The following is an 8986-nucleotide window of genomic DNA, read 5'->3' as shown; positions in this document are numbered from 1 at the left end:
CTGAAAACTGCAGTACATTTGTTTGGGGTTTGGTCCAACCATGGAGCAAGAGATACTCAGAGAATACCGGATCAAGCTTATATAGCCTGGAAATCAGAAGCTGTAACAGGCTAAAAGGAACAACTTTAAGAAAACTGTGGCTGCCAGGTAAAGGGTGACTTTCTTCAGTGTTCAGAGACAGAAAGATGCAGACTGGGTTTCAAAATAAAATTGTCAATTCTATCTGTGATTTTTATCATCTGCCACCTTCTACCATTTTAGAGAAGATACTGTATCTTCATGAAATATACTATCTCGGATTACTCCCAGATTCTGTTAAGCAACTCAGGTGTTTGTTTATGGCACGGTATAGCAGGCTAGCTGTGAAACAAATTCAATTTCACTGACTGCCACTTCACAGCAAGTTCTTTTTAAGCACAGGATTAAATGCCTCTCGGAGAACACATGGAGTAAGAACAGGAGGGAAAAAAAAGGATCTGCAATCCTATAACGCTATTCCCATGTCTCACCCTTCCAGATTTTTTCAGCAGGTTGCTGACTGTTTTTCTGAGAGCTTACACATTCCTCACCCCAGCTAAAAACACGTACCTGTGTACATCAGAGCAACGCAGAGACCTGAGTTGAGTGTACCCATGCTTCTGCAAATGATATTAAGTACTGCTGCCACGTGACTAAGGAAGTAAGATTTCCTTACTTACAGGCCTTTCCTCCGCCTGGTGCTGACCACCGTTAGAAATAGGACAGCATCTTTCAATTCAAACTTGGATTAAATCTAATTTGAGAATTCTTGTGCAGATCAGACCAGAACTACCCAACATTACTTTAGCAAAGAGAAGACCGTAAGATCATACAACTTTGAAGCTTCCTCATTCAGCACATTCTTTAATTTTTTCTTCAAGTCCCCCATCCTTCATGGTAACCTGGCTGCTTCTTCCCCATCTCTTGCTCATAAAGATCCTAGCACTCCAGCCCCAGCTGCCCCTTAGAGGAATCGCATTCTCCTATACTAGGAGTCAGATCCTTCCCAAATAATTCATTCAGGTACCTTAAAGCTTAGGAATGTTTTCAGTGATCCCGCCTCCCTTCTTTACAAGCTCTAAACATTATGGAAGAAGATACAACACTGTGATAATACCCTCTTCACTTTAGGTCAGATTTCATGCACAGCTGTTTTCTCCTGTGTGATAATTCAGTCTATCAGCAGATGAATGAGGATATATATAATCTGTGAAGAGGAGAAACAGGTCCTGAAATCAGTTCATTCTATACACAAGGAATCAACAAGTATCTGCTTCTGTGGATTTTCATTCACTGCCTCAGTTCTGCGCCGAAAGGCAACAAGGCACTTTGCTGAAGATCATTTAACAATCCTGAAGCTCCTGTGTTGCTTTGCACGATAGAAGACTAAATGGTTCTACCCAACAATTTTAATTGCAATTGCAAATACAGTGTCTAAAAAGCTTACGTACAAACAGGGCAAGTATTATCTGTTGGCACCCAGATAATAGAGAAGGAAAAAAAAAAAAAGAGAGACTCCCACAAGGCTATGACATCACTGCCAGCCAATAGGCAATAGTGCACATTCCCAGCAGCCAGTCAGGGAATTGTTCCCAGATGTTGCAAAGCCTTCCTAAAAAACACAGATAACAGCCAACCGACTTTGTGCAAACTGCTGGCAGAGGCCACTCGGCCAGCTCCGAGCTGGCAGCAACCGCAAGCCAATCCTTTCCACATTCCCGGCTTCCACTGGGAGGCTGCCCTGGGCCGTGCAGAGAGAATAGGAAAACATTTTAAGCTTTTGCAAAAAGCCTGAAGGTAACATACCCTCTTCTGTGCAAGCTATTTTTCCAAATTGCCCAGTAAGGACCTGAGCCTGAAAAAAACACAAACGCATGAATAATTTCACTCAGGTAAGCAGTCCCAAAGAACTCAAAACAACTTATCCCCTGAGAAAAATTGTATCCTATGTTTTGTGTGTGTGTTAGCAGAACAGGCACATGTATCAGCTATTTTTTGCAGAAGACGTGTTTGTGTATACGCATTTACAGTAATAACTACTAGAAGAAGAACTCTGCCATACAATTAATGTTAGTCTCTATATTGTTGGAAAACCTAAAGGTCAACCACTGAAAAGAAATCTAGTAAGTAGCAGCCCTCTGTCCCAAATTATTTAGTTCTTAAAAAACAAACAAACAAAAAACCAAAAAAACCCACAACCACCCCAAAATCAAAAGGACAAGATCTAAGACGCAGAGGAGAAAAACAAGCAGGACACAGGAGGGATGGGGAGGAGGTTTAAATAGTTAATTAGGAGCAGTGATTCTAATTCAATACTAATCTAGCTGTGCATCGAGTTCCCAGGGCAGCAAAAGTAAGCAACAACTAAAGACTTGCAGATCCTCCCTTGAACATTTTCCCCTATGGAAATCAGTCCTGCATATGACACCAAGATCAAAGTTCCTACCTATGACAAATAGAAGGATTCAAATGTTATTAAAAAAGATGAAAATCTTAAATTTCTAAATGTCAGTCATCTTGTAAACTTCAAAGTAGCCACTGCATCAGTCAAGAGAGGAGGTGCGGGGGAAGAGACAGCTAAGCTATATCCTGTGCACTTAATGTTCCAATTTTAAATATGTCATCTTGATGTGAAATACACACATATACACTGCAGTAATTTATAGTGAGGACGACAATTATCACAGATGGTTTTGTGAAGGAATCCCAAGCTGTCTGCTACCAGCTGATCCACATTTTATAACACGGGAGACAAAGAAAGCTCAGGCCCATCACGTTAAAAGGAAATAGCCCTGCCCAAAACACAGTTCTTCCAAAAGGTAAAGACCAACCTTGCTAGCCTTGAAATATATGTATGCAATTATCTGTTAAGTTCCAGTGAATAGGATATTAAAGCGTTCAAAACTGTGAACAATTAACTTACAGTAAGATTTACGTAAAACTCCTCCAGTAATTAGCAGCAAATAGAGGCAGATAAGCACTGCAGTTTTATGGGTGTTAGTGTGGAGAAAGTAAGTTGCAATTTGTAATGCAGGTCAGACACAGATGTTTCAGCTGACTGTTCAGCAGAGAGAACAGCCCTTGTCAACATCATCTGCAAAAGGTGCACTATGTGATCTCTGAGAAGAGAGCTATAAACTGAATCCAAACTAGTGGGATATGCATCTAAATTTGGAAACAAGCTGATGGGTGGGAAGGGAGGAGAGAATCTAAGTCTCTTCATGCACTGTATCTATCCATACTACCTGCAACAATCTGCACTGTCTCTGCCTCAGCTGAAATAGATGGGTTTATAATGCATTATGTCATTTGCTGCTGAGCAACAGAGTCTGTGAAGAGCCTACGCTGGTATAGCGCTCACAAAAGGCTCTGCAGTACTAATTCTCTGAAACAATTAATTGAAGCCACGCATCTAAATTTTGCTTTTAGATCTTTGCAATAGCACCATTCTCACTATTAGAGACTTGGCTACTGACTCAGACTGAACTGATTCTTGTGTGTTAAGTTCCTGGGTCGGCATAAATAGTGAAATTGTTTTTCTTCTTAATCACTGAACTAATGTTATTTCACCTAAGGAAGAAAGGCAAATTGAACTCATTCTTTTCCTAAAGAAAGCACATATGAAATGAAGGAGGGATTGTGTTCTGACTTGAGAAAAAACAAATTTGTCTTTATATTGTCTATTAAAGGTAGATGAGAAACTGCCTTAGTCTTATCATTAAAGAGGATGATGCAAGTATCAGGAAAGTTACAGAAAAAGCAGTGAATCCATTCACAGAATACTTGACATTGCAATGGACCTCTGGAGATTAGCTAGTCCAACCGCCCTGCTCAAAGTAGGGTCAGCTACAGCAAGTTGCTAAGGACCTTGTTCAGTCAGGTTTTAGATATCTCCAAGAATGAAGACTGCACATCTCTGGGCAAGCTGTGGTTTACCACCCTCAGAGTAAAAAAGGCTTTTTAATGTTTGAATGGAATTTCCTTTATTTCGATTTCTGCCTATTGTCTCTTGTCCTGTCACTAGTGCTGTTGAGAAGAGTCTGGCTCCGTCTTCTTTACTCCCCTATCAGGTACTGATACACATTGATAAGATCTCCTCAAGCCTTCTCTTCTTGAGGTTAAACAGTCCCAGCTCTCTCAGTTTCTCCTTGTATGCCAGATGCTCTTGTCCCTTAACCATCTTCAAGGCCCTTTGCTAGACTTGCTCCCGCGTGTCCAGATCTCCCTTCTTCTGGGGAGCCCAGAACTGGACACTGCACTTCAGATGTGTCCTCACTAGTGCTGACTAGAGGGGAAGGATTACCGCTGTCAAACTGCTGGCAATGCCCTTCCTGATGCAGCCCAGGATGCTGCTGACCTTCTTTGCTGCAAAGGCCCATTGCTGGCTCACAGTCAACTTGTTGTCCACCAGGACCATTAAAGGTTCAAGAAAATAAATGTTACATTTTTTAAAAAGCTACCTTCAACTTAAACTTGCCTGTACACTCATTTTAAAAAAATGGCAAGAAGGAAGATTTTAAGATTAAGTAGTCAGACTATAAGATATCTGCCACCAGTTGCAGAAGACTTTCTACATGACCTTGAAGGGAAAGAAAAAACCCGCATAAAAAACTTCTGTGTCTCAGTTCCCACCCATAATGTGGAAAAAGCAAACAGTTGTGACATACAAAGAAAACACAAGATTGAGGTCTCTGGATCAGCAACCGTGTCTCCCACCATCCACATGTACAGTGCACAGCACAAGGAGAAAGAAAGGAGAGGAGGCATTGATCTTGGTTGTAGCCTCCAAGAAAAACTCTAATGTAAAAAATAGGAATTGGTGGGAAGATTTGAAACAGGGTACAAATCCTTGGAGCAAGGATTCTGCATTCTTCTACAATTGGAAAGCAGCCAGCAACCTGTACTGGACAGGAATCACAATAAATTGAGTTCATCCTTAAAATGCATTTCAGAAATTGTAACATTTCTCTGAAATTAAAATAGGAACAGTCACAGAATTAAAACATAACATTTAGCTCGTGTGTGTGTGTGTACATATATATATTCTTGTTCTGATCTTACTGTTCTTTATATTCTCCTGTTTTTCAGCTGGAAAACAGAAAAGGCATGTATTTTCATATTTCATAGCATTTGAGAAGCTGGGAAAAGAATTCAGCTCTCAACTTGAGACCAAATGCCCTTGGGTTTTTGGTTGGAAGAGGGAAGGAGGAAGAGGTTAAAGAATTGTGATGTAAAGGGGAATGAAAAAATCCACATCCTTATTCATGTGGAGTAGTTTGGGGTTGGGGGGTTGTTTTTCCTTAAACTCCAAGAACGCTAGCTCTTGTTGGAACAACCTGAGTCATATTTTGGTGCACAGAAGAGCCCGAATAGTGTATGCAAGTTCAGAATGAATCATCGGTGTATTAAATCACCAATGCAAAAGATACATTCTTTAACTAGACCGCATAGATAAAAACAAACACTACCATGCTCCTGAATGCATTGGGAAGAAGAGACCCAGTTCAGGGATGCAGAAGGCAATCCGAATATCAGCCTGTTGTTTGAATTAATTTTTATCAGTTCAGCAGCATGGGAGAAAGGGTAAGAAACCAGGAGGAAATGACACTGAGGAGCAAATACAGTGCAAGTGTTACATACTGAGAAGGAGGAAAGGGGTTCTCAGGGTTAATTTGCTCTCCTGATAAGAGCTACTATTCATTTCTACCCCTTTCCTTTTAAAACAGATGCTGCTCTCACGCTATGGCAATATAAATGACATCTTCATAGCCTTTTTTTATCTGAAGCTTTTGGGATGCTTTCTTCAGCTTGTTAATTACACATGAAATCCCTTTTTGTACAATCTATTCCCATACTGTCAGAACACCGTGCTATAGCCCACAGTAATCCTTGGACTGAAGACAAAAACAGCACCACCAACATTCATAGCTCAAGCGTATCCTGAAAGTAGCATATTCAGCAGCATTGAGCCCTTCAGCCATCTCCAGCCCCTCAAAGAGAAAAGGAACTCATACCACACCAGTAGCCATTAGCACGTATGTTCAGCCATGACTTGGAGAAGTTAACACCATCAAATGTTCAGTTCCCGCACAAGAATGGACATAAGCCAATAACCTCATTAAGAACGAACCTTGCACTGTCTCCCACAGCACTCTAGGTGGACCATCAGGTCTCAAAGACCACAGTTGTTTGTTTGTTTAAACATTAATTTTATTCTCTAATGCCGCTGATTTTATTCTAGAGAATGAGTATTTCTTTTGACAACCAATTTACTCCTCCATGGAGCACAATGCATGGGGATCTTCCCTTCTTTGTGAAGGCAAGTAGGCAGATCCCTGGTTGTGTTCATTTCTTTCCCTTGAGCACTGCTCAGCAGTGCAGGTTTACATCAGCATAACTTTGCTTTGAAACACTCATCGATTTTCAAACCAAGGCATTTAGTTGCCTAACACCCACTGCTGGGTGGAAATACATGGCTAAGTTCTACGAACAGCTTTGAACGTCACACTGGTTATTAGTCAGCTATTGCTGCTAAGTCAAAAGGTTGGAGCACAAAGGCCAAAAACAAGGTATGGAGGTCCTAAAAAAAAAAAAAAAGTAGCTTTTCCTTTTGAACGCATTTCCCAGTGACAAAACAGCTAACTTTTAAGAGAGTACAGACTGAAGGGAGAACATTCTCCCAATTTTTAAGACCTCAATTTAATAGAAAATCTAGTAAGTGCTTAATATTCTGTACACATTTGGGTGTGTAGGAGGACTAAGGTTAAGTTCATACATTAGAAAGCTATGTGCTTTGCTTGCCTAATACTACGAACCTGTTGGGACTACACAGTTGCCAAAGTCTGAGTGCCTTAAAATTGAAAGCAATCAACAGAGCAGAAAGAAGTGATAATATTGTATGATACAGCTGAGCTCAGTTCATCTGCCAGCCCTTGCCCTCACATGAGCAATGTTTTCAGCTGCTTAGAACCCAGCAGGGACTGTATGTGATGAACCACAAGGCATCATTACTTAAGAACAATCTCCCAATCAAACTGATGTTTAAAAGATACATTGCACTTTCCTTACACAATAATAGAATGCGCACATGCACTCTACTGCGGGCAACAGCATGCAATCGATACTGTATTTGGTTTTATAGTGAAAGCACATGTAATCCTGTCTACAAGAAGCCAGGCTTAGAAACTTTAAGCTACCCAGCACGATTATATGCAAGGCCCAGACAGATTTCCTTATCCTGTGTAACTTCAGTGACTGAGATACAGAAATATTTTAGGGGTACTGGTAAACGTGTGAGCAAAATCTTCAACTCCTAAAATCAGCACAGGACTGGAGAAATAGACGGAGACATGGCAGTTCATTCCAGCTGAGGATCACAAGTAGCCCCAGTTGTCCTAACTGTGCACTTGGAAAAAACTCTTGTAAACCTACTTTACTACTACTACTTTCTTGCTTACCTTCATCCTACCAGAAGTAGGAAGACTGCAAACATAAGACCAAACACATATCCAATGCTGAAAGGCTGTCCAATGTCTCTAGTTACTTCAGCACAGTTCTCATATCATGGCACTATGATTTCTAACCCTACTTGCATCACTTGTTGAAGCCAAGTCCTTAACAAAAAATCGTTTCATACTCCAGCCAAACCTGAGTTTTGGGGAAAACAGCAAGCTGGCTGTTACGTTTAACCTTATGCTGTGGGACAATTTTTTAATTTTTTTTTTAAACAAGGGTTAGAGCTTGGCTCTTACTGGTGTCAACAAAAGGTAAGCAAGTAAATGTTTTTAGAAGTCCAGCCTTATTTTGTGAGGTTTTACAGCACTATTTCAGAGCCCTCCATCAGATTCAGTAATACTTTGGAGGCAAGGAAGAGAGACAACAGTGGGAAAGAAAAGACAACACAACATGTTACTAACATTAAAGGTTTCATTTTTAAGCCACCTTTTCAGCCCTGCACACCTTTGTGGACTTCACTCTAATTTTTAAAATAGATTACTTAATAACAGGATGTTACAGATATAATGAAAAACTAAGGCTTTGCTTCCATGTAATTTGAGATTCAAGACACTTCTAAAAATCAGGACCCATGTACCAACTACCCTGCTACTGTGCCCACTGTATCAAACAACATATGCATACAGACACATGAGCCAACATACCCAGGACACCACTCTTCCATTGAAGCAAGGTAGCTTTGCATTGTCGTCTGAGATCTCCTCCTTTACCACCCTGGGGGAAAAAAAACAAACAATAGGAAGAAAATCAAGAGTTTGAAATCACATCAGATCAGAAGGGACAGTGGTTTTCTTAAATGGTCCAGGAAAAATAAAAATTTTTACTAAAATGTTGGTATCAGCAAGTCTTCTATGTTTAAAGAATATGTGACTATTAGAACAAAGGAAGCAAGTAAAAATAAAGGGTAGAATAGTACCTTTCCAGACAACCATCCCAAATTGGTAGGCACAAAAGTAATTACAAGCGTTTTTCCCACTTTGGAGTCTTCCATCTCACCACAATTTTTAAAGATCTGATGGTGATTAAAATCCCACTGTGCTGTGCAGTCTCTGTGTCAGAGATCACAGATCACGAGTTAAGGCCACTCTGTCGGCAAAGAAAGGAGTATTACCTCAATTTCCTAGACTGGATTTGGAGCCGAAACACAGCACCTTCCCCCCAGGGCGCTGAAGGAGTTGTGGTCAAGCTTCATATTGAACCCTCATCTCCTGTACATCAGACAAGCATCTCAACCTTCCTCATTAACTCAAGCTCTCTTCCCACTCCTGCTAGCCACACACCCCTCTTGCTCCCTATACCTCCCTCCTTTCACTCCAAGATGGTTTCACAAAATGGTTAGCAAGGCTGAGGCCTGACCCCTGTCGGGGGAAGAGCTGACACGGTCAAACAGAGGTGCAGCTGCGGCTTTGAGTTCCCTGCCCTAGCCCATTCCTTTTTAAACAGATGCAATGCC

At 40.9% G+C, this 8986-nt stretch overlaps 1 protein-coding gene across 1 annotated transcript in view; it reads right to left on the bottom strand.

Moving 5' to 3' along the window:
* Positions 1-8244, bottom strand: part of DVL1 (dishevelled segment polarity protein 1) — a 72617-nt gene extending 64373 nt beyond the window's left edge. The window contains exon 1 of the mRNA XM_009325166.1: positions 8178-8244. The gene's annotated coding sequence lies outside the window, so the exon portion shown is untranslated. The remainder of the gene's footprint in view (positions 1-8177) is intronic.
* Between the last annotated feature and the right edge of the window lie 742 nt (positions 8245-8986).

Source organism: Pygoscelis adeliae, unplaced genomic scaffold, assembly GCF_000699105.1.
Source record: "Pygoscelis adeliae isolate BGI_AS28 unplaced genomic scaffold, ASM69910v1 Scaffold36, whole genome shotgun sequence".
NCBI classification, from domain to species: Eukaryota; Metazoa; Chordata; class Aves; order Sphenisciformes; family Spheniscidae; genus Pygoscelis; species Pygoscelis adeliae.
The sequence above is the reverse complement of the archived record's forward strand: the minus strand, read 5'-3'. Positions and strand labels throughout refer to the sequence as shown.